The following is a 16,041-nucleotide window of genomic DNA, read 5'->3' as shown; positions in this document are numbered from 1 at the left end:
GGAAGCTCCACTTGTTGAGATGGGGGGGTGTGTGTGGCCCTAACATTAGACAGAGTGAGGCTGGCGCTTGGGAGAGGAGCAGTGTTGGAGAATTTAGGGAACTGAATTTGAAAGACAAATACCTTGTGGGGACTGAATTGGGAAGAATTGAAATATGGAAAGGTTCATCTTAAAATCTAAGATATAATGGGAAGGCATTGCACATCCAAATATAGCTGGAAACCTGTAGGTGCAGTAGAGGACATGGAGATCTTGCCCACATCAAAGTTAGAGTCCAATGCCAGTTGTGGGAGTGGGTGGCGCTGTGGTCAAACCACTGAGCCTCTTGGGCTTGCTGATCAGAAGGTTGGCGGTTTGAATCCACATGACAGTGTGAGCCCCCATTGCTCTGTCCCAGCTTCTGCCAACCTAGCAGTTTGAAAGCATACCAGCACAAGTAGATAAATAGGTACCATTGTGGCGGGAAGGTAAACAGCGTTTCCGTGCGCTCTGGCACTCGTCACAGTGTCCCACTGCACCAGAAGTGGTTTAGTCATGCTGGCCACATGACCTAGAAAGCTGTCTATAGACAAACGCCAGCTCCCTTGGCCTGAAAGTGAGATGAGTGCCACAATCCCATAGTTGCCTTTGACTGGACTAAACTGTCCTTCACTTTTTAAACCTTTTTTACCTTTTACTCAGTGCCAGTCTGGTTGGCTTCTGTAGGTGGAACCTGGTGGAGTAGGGATAGAGATCTTGCCTTCAGGCAACAGTTTTGGCTGGATGCTTCAAAATGTCTTCTAAAAACTCAATTGTTTGACCCGGGCCTATTGGGATGCTTGAGAGTGTTATCTTGTCTCGGATGCTTGGGCGTGGTGCTGATTTGCTGCTCTAAATTTTGGATTTGAATTCTGGCCTTTATTTGTATTGTTTCATTGTATTTACTGCACAATATATTTAAAAATTATTTTATAACTTCTGTAAACTATTTGTGGATTTTTGCCCCAAACTTCAAGCGGGATATAAAATTTCCAAATCAATCAGAGCATGGTCTTCGGTTGGCTGTTGGACACCAAGATTTCTCATTTCTCGATGCCTTGAGAAAATTAGGTTTGAAATATTTAATTCCGCAGCAACAAAACATTACTTTCAACTCAACAGGTATCTTTCTAGGCTGCTCCTAGCAGGAAAACCCAATACAGATCGGAAAAGCTCATCTCATCTCATTTTATATTCATGGCTGAAGTGGTAGAATAAATTCAGTCCTTGCTGATGACCTGGAAATGAAAACAGTTTTCTTCATGCCATAAGTTCTTCCTTGTGGCATTACTTGCAAGTAGCTCAAAATAGTTTTTCTCTCCTATTTTCACAAGACAAGGGCTTTGGCTTTTGGGATTAAGTGAACAGTTGTCTCTTGTCCTCCCCAAAACAATATTTCCTTGCTCATTGGAAACATGATGGCCTTGGCTCTTCATACCATCCTCCGATTTCACTTATTTCTCTCCCCGCCCCCTCCATCTGTGTAATTCTCCCCTCCAACTATTCTTGGCTAAAAAAAAAAAAGAAAGATTGCTCCTCTAATCAGGTCCTGCCTTCTCTTTGTATTGGAATTCTTCATCATATGGCACTAATTCAGGCCTGTAATGTGAATAAGGTTTGGTATTTATCATACCTGCTCTAAAAGGAAGTGCCTTTAAAAGGGAAAGCATCGAGAAATTCCCTGCCCTTCACTTTCTCCTCAACCTTTGACCTTTTAATCAGTAGCTGTAACCTGAGGAGATCGCACAATGGAAAGTTAATTATGAGGTCATGAAGATGAAAGAGTCGAACTTGCATTTCCAAAGGTACTTTGCTTTAAAATTATCCGTGATTTACCTGCATGAAAGGAAAGGAAGTTCCAAAAGATTATTCTAATTGGGGCAGACTTTTCAAATCATTCAAATGCCAGCATTTCCAAATGGGGAGGCAATCTTTTCAAACAGCTCATTGGGTAATTCCCTAGGAACAAGGGAATGGGAGGCAGTCTTTTAATTTACCAAGGTGACCCGATCTATGTATATATACATGCTCACGGTGAGATATGAAAAAGGATGCGAGGTCATGCACTTCCAAAGATCTGGTTCTCAGGCAGCTACAGATGATGTTCATCACTCTAGCCAGAACCAAAAGGCCTTTCGGCATGTGATTTCTGTTTTAAAGCTAAGTCCTTGGTACTATAGAGGCATGGACATGTCAGTTTCAGAAATTATTATCATTAATACCTGCTCTTCCCCACGAGGTCTGAGGAAAGGTTACAATAATTTAAAAATACAACAATTCAACTAATTAGAAGCCCTGGTCAAAGACTTCTACTGTGCAATGTGGCCTTCCCCACCCCCCTGTCCCCGCCCCCGCAAATTGGCTTGGTGGTGGTGGTAGAAGCCCAGAACAGCATATAGGGGAGGAGATGGGGAACTGTTTTTGTTGAGGACAGTACAACCATACCTCAGAAGTCAAACAGAATCCATTCCGGAAGTCCGTTCGACTTCCCAAACATTCAATTTCCAAAGCGCGGCTTCTGATTGGCTGCAGGAAGCTCCTGCAGCCAATCAAAAGCTGCGGAAGCCCCGTCGGACGTTCAGCTTCCAAAAGAACATTCAAAAACCAGAACACTCATTTCCAGTTTTTGAGCATTCGGGAGCCGGAATGTTCGACTCCCAAGGCGTTCGGGAACTGAGGTACGACTGTAATTTAATTCACTGAAATTGTAATTGCTGGTACACATTACTATTTTATTGGATTATCATGTCTTTCATATGCTATCCGGTTGGAAAAAAACCCCACACTAATTCATTAAAGTGTTTCCAAAGTGAGCAACAAGCTCTCTTATTGCTGTCTTTGACGCACACCTACAAAAACGGCCGATTTCCACTTTTTGTTTCTCCAGCTTTGAACGGCTTTCCCCTGCATGGAATAACCCTGCTCTGTATATTCCCTCATGCAAGTAACGGACATGTGAGATATACTCTATGTGTAACATCAGCAGTGGCACAACTCCAGATCTTAATATCTGGATGACAGGTGCTGAGGTCCATGTTTGACAGATGGTCAGCAGAAGCCCCCTCCTCCCCGCTTTTTTGTCTTCCAGAGCGATTGCCTAGACATGGAGATTAGAGCTCTAATCTTCTCCACTCCTTCATTTCATTCAGAGTGAAGATCGATGAGAATTACAATAAAGGCTAGTTCCAGATTTCTTTTTCAATTGAACTTTTTTTAAAAAAGAACTACCGTACCATAAACTCTATGATACTAGGAATCAAAGCAATCAAATCCTCCCATTAGAAAAAACTGGTATTTCTTAGCTTCTGCCCATTCTGGAAGGGCTCAGCAGAACTATACAATACAGTCCGCCATTCAGTTTGTGAGAGCGTGGTGCTGGTAACGCCAAGGTTGCAGGTTCAATCCCCGGATGGGACAGCTGCATATTTCTGCTTTGCAGGGGCCTGGACTAGATGATCCTCAGGGTCCCCTCAACAACCCTACAATTCTATGATTCAGCTATATCAAATGTCCAAATTTGTTGACGTTCGTGTGTGACAAATGAATTTTGTCAACATCTGGAAAACAGTGATATCCCCTTACCCTACCTCACACCTCTTCGGTCTTCATCCAAAATCTAAATCTAAATTTTAGCGACCTGCTCAGTAAATATCCATCTTTGGCACATCATGAACCTGGATAGTTTGTTCTAGGAAAGACACAGAAAGGCAAGTACAGGTTTAACTCTTTTTGTTGTTGTCATGTAGGCATCCTGTATCAGCAAAGGTCTGTTTCATGGATGCTTTACATGGTGTTTTGTGTTGAAATGTCTTGGAGCTTTTGTAGGTTTTAATGAATTTCCCCACCCCACCCCAATTTTTTGTTTGTGCATCCCCCCCCCCGTGAATGTTTTCCCCTTCTGCATTGTTATTTTCCCCATAGGCAGTTTTTTGTTGTCTGTGTGACATCCAGTTTTAACTCACAGTGTTTGCATGGCAACTTTCAGTGGTTTTCTTTGACTCGCTCTTGCCATCGGGACTGTAGGAGATTTTTAAGCATGTTGTTCCCTGCGCCGGGCTACAGTCTTTGCCAGTCCCGGGACAAGCATTCTATAATGACAGTCGCTCAGCTGTTGCCTGGGAGACCAGGCCGATTGGCGCCATACAGCTTGGCCTCTTCAATCCCTTGCCAGGCATTGTGGCATAAGGAAGCTGTTCAGGCCTCAAACCTTGATGGAATAAATCCTGGAGCCAGTCTTGGGGACGATTCTTCGCTGAGACATTCAGGCTCAAGAGAGCTGTCACCATAGCTTTCAGAAATGAAGGGGTTCAAGCACTCTTTCATCAATACATCAGATCTAAAGGAACCTTTCGCAGTCGACTGTCAATCATAATAAGCGACAAGGGGTGTAACGAATATGACATTTTGCCAACAACAGCAGCAAAAAGCGAATCTTGCACAAAAGGGCTCAATCCATACACAAAGAGCAACATTTATGGGTGTTCTTGTTATTATGGGTCCCTATTCTCATCGGAGAAGTGTTGGACGGCATGTACTATGTAAGAGCCTAGCTAACAAATATTGATGGCAATAGTCACATGGCAATTGGTGGAAACTTTTTGTTTAATACTACTGCTTTGGGGTATTTATGCAATTATATCAATTTGGGTCTGCCAGTCTAAATCAACTGATTTGGAGATGTTCCATATTAAAATTTTAAAGCAAAATTTTAAAATCAATTATGCAAGCAAGTCATAGGCCTACTTGTTCTTTCTCCATGCTTGGGGACCGCAGGGTCAGTGAAAATGCCCCTGCTTTGTAAAAACCAAGCCTTTCCCATTACCTACAGTACTTGCCTGGGATTGAACCTGGATTTTTCTGCATGCAAAGCAGAGCTGGGCTCTCCCATTTCCTTCTCATCACACCTCAGCCTGTCTCCCCATGTCAGGTGATAGGCTGGTGCAATAAAGAAGAGGTGAGAAGAGATCTGTAAGAATGGCTCAACACATACAAATGGCAGATTGCCCCTTGTGAGGAAGTGTTTTTTGCATCACATTATCAGTCTTGTGTGAATTGGCCCTAAATCTTTCATAGGCACCTTGGTGTCTGCTGCGCTTGCAGACAAGCAGAGGCCAGTGAATGTCAGCTACTTATAACAGTGCACAATGAAGACCACCGAAGCTAGCAGGAAACAAGCCTGGATGGATGAAAGAGGCTGGAAGGGGTTTTAAAATACGCATTGATAAAACTTCATTGCTTAATAGCAGAACGGAGCAATCTAAAGCAGTGCTATTGAGTGAATCACATCAGAAGTCAGATTTCTCATATAACTAGGATCTATTTGTTTCATAAACAATCATGTGGTACAGCCTCACTACTTAACTGTTTCAGAAATGTATGGTTTAAAACTTTTTCTCCCACATGCAACATCCCTATACAGTGGTTCCTCGGGTTACAGATGCTTCAGGTTACAGACTCCACTAACCCAGAAATAGTACCTCGGGTTAAGAACTTTGCTTCAGGATGAGAACAGAAATCGTGCTCTGGTGGCGCGGCAGCAGGAGGAGGCCCCATTAGCTAAAGTGGTGTTTCAGGTTAAGAACAGACCTCCAGAATGAATTAAGTTCTTAACCCGAGGTACCACTTTATGCAGAAATCTAGCATTTCAGGCTGAAGGATTCTCCTTTATAACAGTCGTGATTTAAGCTTAAATTCCATTCTGTCAAAAAACAAAAACAAACAAAAGAACAATGGAAAGAATCCCCTTTGGTGATTGTAGCACGGGAAAAGGACAGCTTTCTGGTGTAGTTTGTTTTTTTGTTTTTTTATAATATTTATTAGAGATTTTAAACATTAAGTTCACATATAACAACAAAGAAAAAAACAACAAAAAAATAAACAGAAAGAATAACATATAATAACAAAAACACCACAAAATCAGATGTTCAGCATCCATCTTTTCTTAAGCTTTCGGACTTCCTCACATCTCCCATTCCTGCGTTCCCAGTTGTAGAATTATAAACAGCAATTTATCATCTTATTTCAACTCTTAGCTTGTAGTTTTCAAATATTATGTCCCCGATTTTAATCATTTTTATCAAATAGTTAAATACTTAATTTAGACATAATGTTATTCCCAAATCTATCTTATTTCACAAATCTCACTTATTCTCATGTTTCTTTCAACTAAGTTGCTGGTGCCATGTTGATTTCAGTCCTGCATCTTTCTTAACACTCATACAATTTGCAATGTTTTTGTAAGTAGTCCTTAAACTTTTTCCAGTCCTCTTCCACTGCCTCTTCTCCCAGGTCTCGGATTCTGCCAGTCATTTCTGCCAATTCCATGTAGTCTATCAGTTGCGTCTGCCATTCTTCCACGGTGGGCAAATCTTGGGTCTTCCAGTGCTTTGCGATGAGTTGCGATCCTTCTTTAACACCTTCTGGCCAACAATACCCAAAAGGAAGGCCTCTGGTTTCTTGGAGAAGGTATACTTAAATACCTTTTTCAGTTCATTATATATCATTTCCCAGAAGGCCTTAACCCTAGGGCAGGTGTAGTTTGACAGTGTCTTTGTGCCTAATGCAGGAGTGAGAAGACTGCAGGCTAGCAGAATCCATTTTTGTGTTTTTACCAGAACGTTATGGTGCACCAACCAGAGCCAAACCTAAAATGGTGGCTCAGGAGGTGGTGCTGTTTTTTGATTGCACTCCATCAAACATACTCTGGAATAATCTGCATATAGAGAACCTCTGTCAATCAGTGTCGAAGATGCTGAGTTAGATGGGCCAATAGCCTGACTTGATGTAAAGCTCGTTCCTTTACAATTTATACTTTTGAGTATGGCTGCATAGGATTGTGCTGTGGGTTGTTGCAGATCATGAATTCTGATGAAAGAACTCCACATTTTAGAGTCTCAAACTAGCCAGCAGAACTGCACAAAGACCTGGTCAATATGACATATTGTAGAAGTGAGGAACACTGAAGCTGTGAAATAAGAAATTAGCAAAAGACCAATTACACACACACACACACACTTGCAATTTTACTTGCTTTTGTTAACTGTTGGGGCTTAGAAACCTTTACCAATCTACCGTCAATCATCCAGAGTCTAACGGCAGATCTTGATCAGTTTTCTGCCTGCTCCTCTCCCAATGCATAAGCCAAAGTGGTGAAATGTCTTGTACTCACAAGACTGCATGATCAAAAGGAAACAGGAAACACTGAAGACACTCCCATCGTGTGATTTCTGGTCCGGTTGTTCTGATACAAGGATTTCTATTAAAGTTTGAAAAGAAAAGAAAACAGAAAGAAGCCCGAAAGTTTATTCAGAGCCAAGTATGCATGAATGAGCAATAGCTGAGTTTATCAACTATCCAGATTATGCATCGCTGTGAACAGAACCCAGTCTCTCTAAGTTTTGCATAGAACTTCAGTGCTCAGTAACCCACAAGGCTTAAAATGCTATTCCTTCAAGGTAATTCTGCAAATATACCTTTCACAAAACACACTCCACATTTGCCAGCAACCATTCAAGTTACAGGAACACAAGAAATGTTAGATGCAGCTTTATTATACTGTTAATCCTCGCTCGAAGGCTTCCTCAGTTGTTCAAGGGGTAGTATTGGGGCTGATGATAAAGTAATTTGCCATGGGTCTTAAGTTCATGTTATCTTTTCTTATCAGCCTCAGGGTAGATCAGGAGGGGCAGCGAGGAGTGAATTAAAAACATTTGAGCAACCAGAGTGGCCGTAGGTAATTCACATTGGGCTGCAGAGTGTCACATTTGCAACCCGCTTCCCCTGAAACAGATCATTTAATGGTTCATTTAAGGATTCGAACAATTCAATTTCTTGTGCTTGTCTAATGATAAGATAATGTATCACATCAAGGTTGCACATCCCTTTTGGTGCTTACATTCCTTTCCTTAGATAGACTTGACATATTCAGAAAAAGAGAGATCTGGAACTTGTTGCATGCAGCAGCAGAGCAAGCAGATCGGGCACCTGGGGTGAAGTGCGTACCCTGCGCCCAAGGGCGGAGTCAGCCACCCGCAGGGTGGGGCGAGCTGGGGCAGGACGCTCCGTGGGGCCTCTGAGGAGTCTGCCTGCCTCCTCCCACTCAGCCACCTTACAGCTGAGGGAGAGGTGGTGGGCGGACCGTTAGGGAGCCCAAACCACCACGGACGCCCAAGCCACCGTGTCACTCCCAGGAGAGATGTGTGGCTCAGGCGTGCTGCAGGCCCCGCGGTGAGTGCCGCCTGGCATTTTGTCACCCGCCTCAGTGGTGACACCTGGGGCCATCCATCCCCACTGCACCCCCTTCCTCTGCCCCTGGTTGCATGCAACCAACAGCGGACCTGATATCTCCTTCATGCCTCAATCCAAATAGAATCATTCTTAGGACGCCTGCAAGAGCGAGCAGTACTGTACAGTGGTACCTCGGGTTAAGTACTTAATTCATTCCGGAGATCCGTTCTTAACCTGAAACTGTTCTTAACCTGAAGCACCACTTTAGCTAATGGGGCCTCCTGCTGCAACCGCACCGCCAGAGCACGATTTCTGTTCTCATCCTGAAGCAAAGTTCTTAACCTGAAGCACTATTTCTGGGTTAGCGGAGTCTGTAACCTCAAGCGTATGTAACCCGAGGTACCACTGTACTCGGAAAGAAACCCTTAAAAGCTTCCACGAGGATAGTTGTTACAAATATCGGTTACCACGGTGCCTTGGGGCTCTCTTGCAAGCAAGGATTGCTGAGTGGCATCAATAATCCTTGATCAAAACACGTGAATTTAAAGTCACACCTACAACACACATCAAAAGCATTCTTATCCCTATCCAGCAGTCATGGCTTCCCCCAAAGAATCCTGGGAAGAGGGGTTTGTTAAGAGTGCTTTATCTGAAAAAAGAAGGAGAGAGGTGCCTGAGAGGTGCCCGGGCAGAGAGCCAGTGTGGTGTAGTGGTTAAGAGCGGTAGTCACGTAATCTGGGAAACCGGGTTCGTGTCTCTGCTCCTCCACATGCAGCTGCTGGGTGACCTTGGGCCAGTCACACTTCTTTGAAGTCTCTCAGCCCCACTCACCTCACAGAGTGTTTGTTGTGGGGGAGGAAGGGAAAGGAGAATGTTAGCCGCTTTGAGACTCCTGAAGGGGAGTGAAAGGCGGGATATCAAATCCAAACTCTTCTTCTTCTTCTGTACGCACAATATAATGTGAGAAACTGATACCAGTTACATAGAAATGAGGTTGAGGCAGACGTGAACAGATAGCTCATGCCCCTTACTGCTTCAGGGATGGACCCTCCACATTATAAGGTGCTCAGAAAAGAAGTGCATTTCATGCATGTAAAACAAGAAGACAAAATAAGCCACCATCAACTCTGCTCCACCTGCTAGGCAAAGCGATTCTTGGAAGGCTCAGCCATAGGTGTGCAGAGGCTATGCTAAAGTACACTCACTTTTCCCAGGGCAATGATGAGGCCTAACATGTCTCGCCAATGTACATTAAAGGTGAGCTGTAGAGAGTATCCCAGAATCCTCTGCAATGTGATGAGATTCGGTAGCAGACACCCTGGTTTTCCCCAATGTCCAACAACATTGGGATTTGCCTTTAAAAAGTTCAACCATTTTGGGCTCTTCCTTAAAAACCTCAACAATTTGGGGGGTTTTCTTTAAAAAAATAAAAAAGCTCATCAATTTTGGTGGTTTTCAGGGTGGTTTTTACCTTTTTAATTTAGCAACCCTACAGGTTGCTGGCTGATGTATCATTGTCCAAGGTAGATAGAGAACTAAATAAAGTGGCATATATTTTGGATACTGAATGCAACAAACACTTAACAGCTAAATGGCTTCATTTATATGAAAATGTGTGACCGAAAAAGAAAGAAAGAAATATGGATTGCTCAGTTATATATGACCATAAGACACTTTTATGTATTTAATTAATAGCAGGCGTAACTTTTTCTTCACAGCCGATCATTTCAAACACACACACACACCCCTAAGTTGCCTTTCAACTTGCGTTCATCAACAAATCCTTCTTTTCAGAGTCTCATAGCTGATATGTTCTCTGGAGCAACGCCAGCGAGATGTTAAAGATTGGCGTGACTAGCTACTGTCATTTTTATCAAGACAATGGGATTTGAGCGAAAAGGGGTGAGAGTTCTCCATGCAGAATTTAGCCACTTAATCCAGTCTTGTGGGCTGGCACGATATCAACAAAAGAAAAGAAACCAAATTACCCAGCTCTGCTTTTTTGGCAGATTTAGCCACTGTCAGCAGGCCAGGAGTTAATTCCCTCATATTCCTTGTTCGCCACCAACTCCAGCAGGCCTTGCTGAGCCAGGTTTCCTGTGTAAATCTGTCAGCTGCAATGATGCACAGCGTGAATTGCTACAGAAAGGACATGCAAAGAGTGTGGTCTTTTCTCTAAATCAAGTGCCTAGAAGTCAGAGCCTGGCATAGGCATTCCTGTCTCCTTCCCCTGCATCCTGACGGATGATTTTGATATGAGATGAAAGGAATTCATGTCCCTCCCCACCCACCCTCAAGTCTCGCCTCTTCCCCACCCACGTCCCTTTGCCCCAAAATGCAAATTCTTGCCAATAATTGAAGACTGCTCTGAAGATTGTTGTTATATTCGGCTCTCTGTGTGGGAGCCTCTATCCCTTCTGGCAAATGACAGAAACTTCCAGCTGTTCAGCATCTTGCTGAGAGAGAGCACTGTTGCAAGGTATGGTATGTTAATAAGGCATCTGACGAGTCAGCCAACGGCACCAGGGAAACCGAAATGTGGCATCAATTTGATCCGCCAAAAACGCCTCTTTGACTGGTCGCCGTGCAGGACACGTTAATATGGACCCAAAACCTGAGCTCCTGGATGATGATGTGACAAATAGGGGGAAACGGCAACATTACTAGCATGTTAAATATATCCTCCCAGAGCTGAAAAGGCAACAGCAGCATGGCAGGAGGGAATGATCAGTATGCAAAATGTTTCAAAAGGTGGCTTTTCAATGAGGAATGATCCAGCAAAGGGAAGGAATTCAAACCGCCATGTATTTCAATGGGGCAGCGAGTGACGCTTAAAGGTGCAGCAACAAATCATGGCAGTGAAATACGTTTGTTAATGTTAATGCAGTGGCGTAGCGTGGGTTGTCAGCACCCGGGGCAAGGCAAGTAATTTGCGCCCCCTAACCCGTGGATTTGCGCCCCCTAACCCTAACCCCCAGATGTTGTGCCTGGTGCGGCCCGCCCCCCCTGCACCCCCCACGCTACGCCACTGTGTTAATGCAGAATGCAAGCTGTTTGCAGAGATCACTGGCAGGTGGGCGTGTGCCTTGTAATCTGCCTTCCTGCCCATCATCTTCCCAGGTGAAATCAATGGGACTTGGCATTTCAATAGGGGTTAGGAGTGTTTACCTTTTGCTGGATCGTGTCTGTGGTTTGCTTGGGGAACTTACTCTCACCAGTTAGCTTAAAAAAGAAAAGTCTTACTTTTGCTTTATTTCTTTATTAATTTGGACTGTTTTATCCCCTCGGTACCGACTCCTGATTTAATCATATGGATTACAGAGGACCCCATTTCCTGTGTGCATTGGAAATGACAGTCTGGAAAATGTCTTTGGCTTGCTCTCTGGGACCATCGAATCTCCAGCACTTCCAAACCGCAGCCTCGCTTCTGCCTTTCCGAATGAATGGCTCACCATTTCATAGCGAGCAATGCAGTACACCCTCTCCTATTCTGGAGACCTCGTATTCCTTCTCAGATCTCAGCAAAGGCAGGGGTAGGAAAGCTGGTGCCCATCATCTACAACTACAACTCCCATCATCCCTGGCCATTGGCCATGTTGTCTGGAGTGGTGTTGTTTATTTAAAAAAATAGTTTTTATTGAAGATTTTCTTGTGTTACAAAATAAGCAAGGGAAAGTATATATAGCACCTCCACTTTCAATTCATAGTCTTTTTCAGGTTTTTCAGGGTTGTTATTTTTTAGGTTCTTTTCATGTTGACTGCAGTTGATGGGAATTAAAGTCCAAAACTGCAGAGCTACCCCTGAGCTAAAGGAATGAAGGCTGCAAGGTGCCGAACACCAGCTATATGTGGCCAAAATGTTCTGCTACTTCCAAACCAATAACCCTCTTTTGTTTCTCTTATCTGGTTGCTTGACTAGAAAACGCTGCTGGAGAGCACTGCTGGATTTTTGCCCACGTTTGCTTTCACTGCACCTGGGCCTCTGCTAACCTTAGCGGTTTTCTGCATAGAATAAGAAATGTGCTGTAGGTTCTACGTTAAAAGAGCCAGGGAGCACTGGGAACGCATCCAAAATTTTAAGCATCAGCAGAGATTGGAAGCATGAACTCCTGGGATGTTTTGTTATGGTTTGCCCCATTAATTCCTGGGTTAATCCTGTTAGTTCATTACCTGTTTCCTCCCCTCCCAACCCCTTACTCACATATGTTTTGTGGGAAGGTTCTGAGTACAGGCGTATGAGGTGTGCGCGCATGTTTGCGGTATATACAACTGCGAAGAATTCATTGTTAAAGAAATTGCATAGAATTCAGGACTGGTTACCTTATTGTTCTTGAAGCATATATTCCAACCTAACCACAAAGACAATGGCTTTGAATCTCAGGCTCTGTTCCTAAAAATTGGGAGTGAGGAAGCTTTATAATCTGCATTGGAAGCTGTCAGGTGCCTGCCCCTCTCTCTGCCAAGCGGTGGCAAGACCCCATGGGGTCCCAGGCACACAAACAGAGTCTTTGAAGAACAGAAGACATGGCAGGGACTGTCGTGTTATAAGAAATAGGGTTTCTTCACCTGTTTACACATTCTGTCTGCATGGAGAGAGTCCCAATCTTACAGCATGGCCTGCAGGCAGTGCAGGCAACCTATCATCTCCCCAAGATGGACCTCAGCCCCTTCTTCCTACTTCTTCCTCCCAGCTATCCTTGCTTGAAAACTCAATTTTGCTGTCCACACACACCCCATCACATTGGTAACATCTACCCCCCATGTTAAAGGATTCCTCCCCTCATCGGCCCATCAACATCTTTTGTCAGTTAGGTTTGCTCTTCACTAAGCCAGCCAGGCTGGTTTGCATAAGCCAGCCTAGGAAGTCCTTTGCAGTTTACATTCTCCTCTCATATCACAAATAACCAAAAGCGTAGCATTTATTAATTTCTAGGGTTTAGCCTAAATCAGGTTTTCACTGTTTTTGAGTCCACGGCTCCCTTGGCCAACTACATTCTTTCTGTGGCCCCACTTGGCCCCACTTGTGGGGCTCAGGAGCCCAGTTATGTCACCCCTGGCATGCAAAGCTGGCAACCTCTCACCCTTTTTTAGACTCCCTCCCTTGTGGAGTGTTCCCTCAGCCTCCTTTCCTTGGGAGTCCTCTGGGCAGCCGCTGCTGCCGCCCCTGGTCTCTGAGCAGCCCCACCACTGCTGCCCCAAAGGGAGGTTCCTCCTCACACTACCCCACAGGGACCTGGGGTTATCTGTCCATTCCCAACAGCAAGGGCTGGCAGACTGGCTGGCTGGGCTCCCTTGCCTGCTTGCTTGCTTACTCTGAGGCCGCCTCAGCTCCTGGCAACCAGCACCGCCTGACCAGCCCCAGAGGCACCATCCACCTGGGGAGCTTGTCAGGGCTGTCTTAAGCATATCTGGCATTGTGGTGCAAAGATCCCTCTGGCGCCCCCCCCCCTTTCCCAGAGTTGCCGACCTTTTTAGGGAGGATGGAGCTGTTGGCGACGTGCCCAGATTTGCAGGGCTGGAGGAGGTGGGCAGCGGCTGGAGGGCAGCTCCTCTGGTGGGAAAGAGGCGGAGGGTGGACGCAGCGGCTCCCAGCTCAGCTGGCCACTTCGTACTGTGGTGGCCACAGCAGGTGGAGGCTCCGGGCATGGTGCTGCTTCAGCACGACATGGTGGAGGCAGGCAAAGGTGGTGAGCTGATGCCGGGAGGCACCACATTCAGCCTCCGCATCTTCCCTGGCGCCCTCCAGAACTTGGCGCCCTGCGCCACTAGCCTCTATGGGTAATATGCCCCTGGAGCTTGTAGCCAAGGCTGCTGTGACAAACAGCCATGCAAGCCTTTGGGAGGCAGAGATGCAGGAGGGCATCAGAGGAGGGAGGGAAAGAAAGAGGGACACAGGCCAGTGTTGCCCGCGGCACCCCTGACCATCATTCAAGGTACCTAGGGTGCTACAGCACGCTGGTCGAAAACTGCTGCCCTAAATATGTAACACTGCCTTATACTCAGATCATTTGTCCATCTAGCTCTACATCATCTACACTGACGGCCACAGGCAGCAGCTCTCCACAGTTTCAGGCAGGGGGGTATTGCCAGCCCTACCTGGAGATGCCAGGAATTGAACCGGGGAACTTCTGCTTGCAAGTCAGATGCTCTGCCACTAAGCTACAGTCCTTCTGAGTGGGGAAGCATTATCTGCTCAAGACTACATCCCCTTGTTGGCAAGCTTCCGGCGAAGGAAGGGGCATGCCAATGATGAGGGGAGGCAGAGTCAAAACTGGGTGGGGCAATGAGTATGACTCTTTACTTTGTGCAGTACGCGAGAGTTCCAGAAGCCTTAGGACAAGCACACATGCAGGCACACACACAGACATGCAGTACTAATAGTGGCCGTTGTTATTTGTATTTATTACCTGCCCTTCACCCTAAGGTCCCAGGGTGTGTTACGATGATTTAAAATTGTTATCTGTGAGCAGAGAGCAGTTAAGCTCAGAAATACAGCACTTCTTGTATTCCTAAAGTGAATCACTATCATTTTCTGGAAAAATAACCTGCCACCAAACTATTTGTCAGCTCTCAACTCTTATGATTCTAGTATTTGAAGCAACCTTATTTGACCTTTCTCAAAGAACCGAGACATCAGTGCCCTTCAATGTATCCAGATCCCTAATTGTAGAATGAGATGTCTATGTTCTATGGTCAGATCCTGCATATAAACAAAAACCCTTCTCTTTCTCCTTCAGTCTTCTTCTCTGTCTCCCAAAGGAAATTGTGGCGCTGCTGATTTCAGTGCACCTTATATCAAATAGAAAACTAGTTGTGGGAGGTGGTCAATTGGCTGTAGACCAATGCTTGATTTTACACTTAGCCAGAAGCCACCTTCTGAATTATCTAGCATAACGGAATTTTATATCCAGCTTCTTCATTCAACAAGGAAATTGCATGACAGTTATGTAATCCACAACCACGTGGATTAAACAGACTTCTTTGGGATTTTCTGGGGGCCCACACCTAGTTCCACAACAACAGTGTATTAGTGGTGGGCTTATTATTTATTAGGTGTTCAGAGACGATTCCCCTGTTGTTCTACCACATTATTGCTGTCCAGAGGAGTTACAGAACTGCAAAAGTGGGTCAAAAATAAACCAAAGCATTTGTGATAGAAAAAGTTGCAGGATTTCAGCAGGAAGTTACAGATTATGCACTGATTGGAAGTGAAGTCATGTGGCCACAAATCATACTGAAAACAGAATTGCAGGTGATTGCCCCAATAGCAGGGCTGCCCACTTGGCCCCAGGGATGCTGATGTCAGATGCCCACTCCCATGGCATGGTGATGTCAGGCACACACGCCCCCAACACCGAAAATTTTGGGTGCCCGGCTCTTTCACGGGGACCTTTGCAGGTGCTGGGATACCCAGGGGCCCAGGGACATGGCACCTCTGCCCAATAGCATCAGGAGCAGAAATAATAAATGGCTCAGGACCACAATACCTCAAGGACTGCCTCTATCCACATGAAACTACCCGGACCCTGAGATCATCTTCTGAGGCCCTTCTTTGTTTGCCTCCTCCACAAGAAGTCCGGAGAGTGGCAACACGAGAAGGGGCCTTCTCTGCAGTGGCTCCCCATTTGTGGAATGCTCTCCCCAGGGAGGTTTGCCTGGTGCCTTCATTATACACCTTTAGGCACCAGGCAAAAATGTTCCTTTGGCTGATTGACATCTGGTGCCTTTTAAATGTGTTGTGCAAGTGGGAGGGATTATTGGTTTGTTGTTGTTCTTCTTGCTGTTGTATATTTATGT

This window comes from Podarcis liolepis (genome assembly GCF_965112155.1).
Source record: "Podarcis liolepis genome assembly, chromosome: 3".
Lineage (NCBI taxonomy): Eukaryota > Metazoa > Chordata > Lepidosauria > Squamata > Lacertidae > Podarcis > Podarcis liolepis.
Note: the sequence above shows the minus strand (reverse complement) of the source record.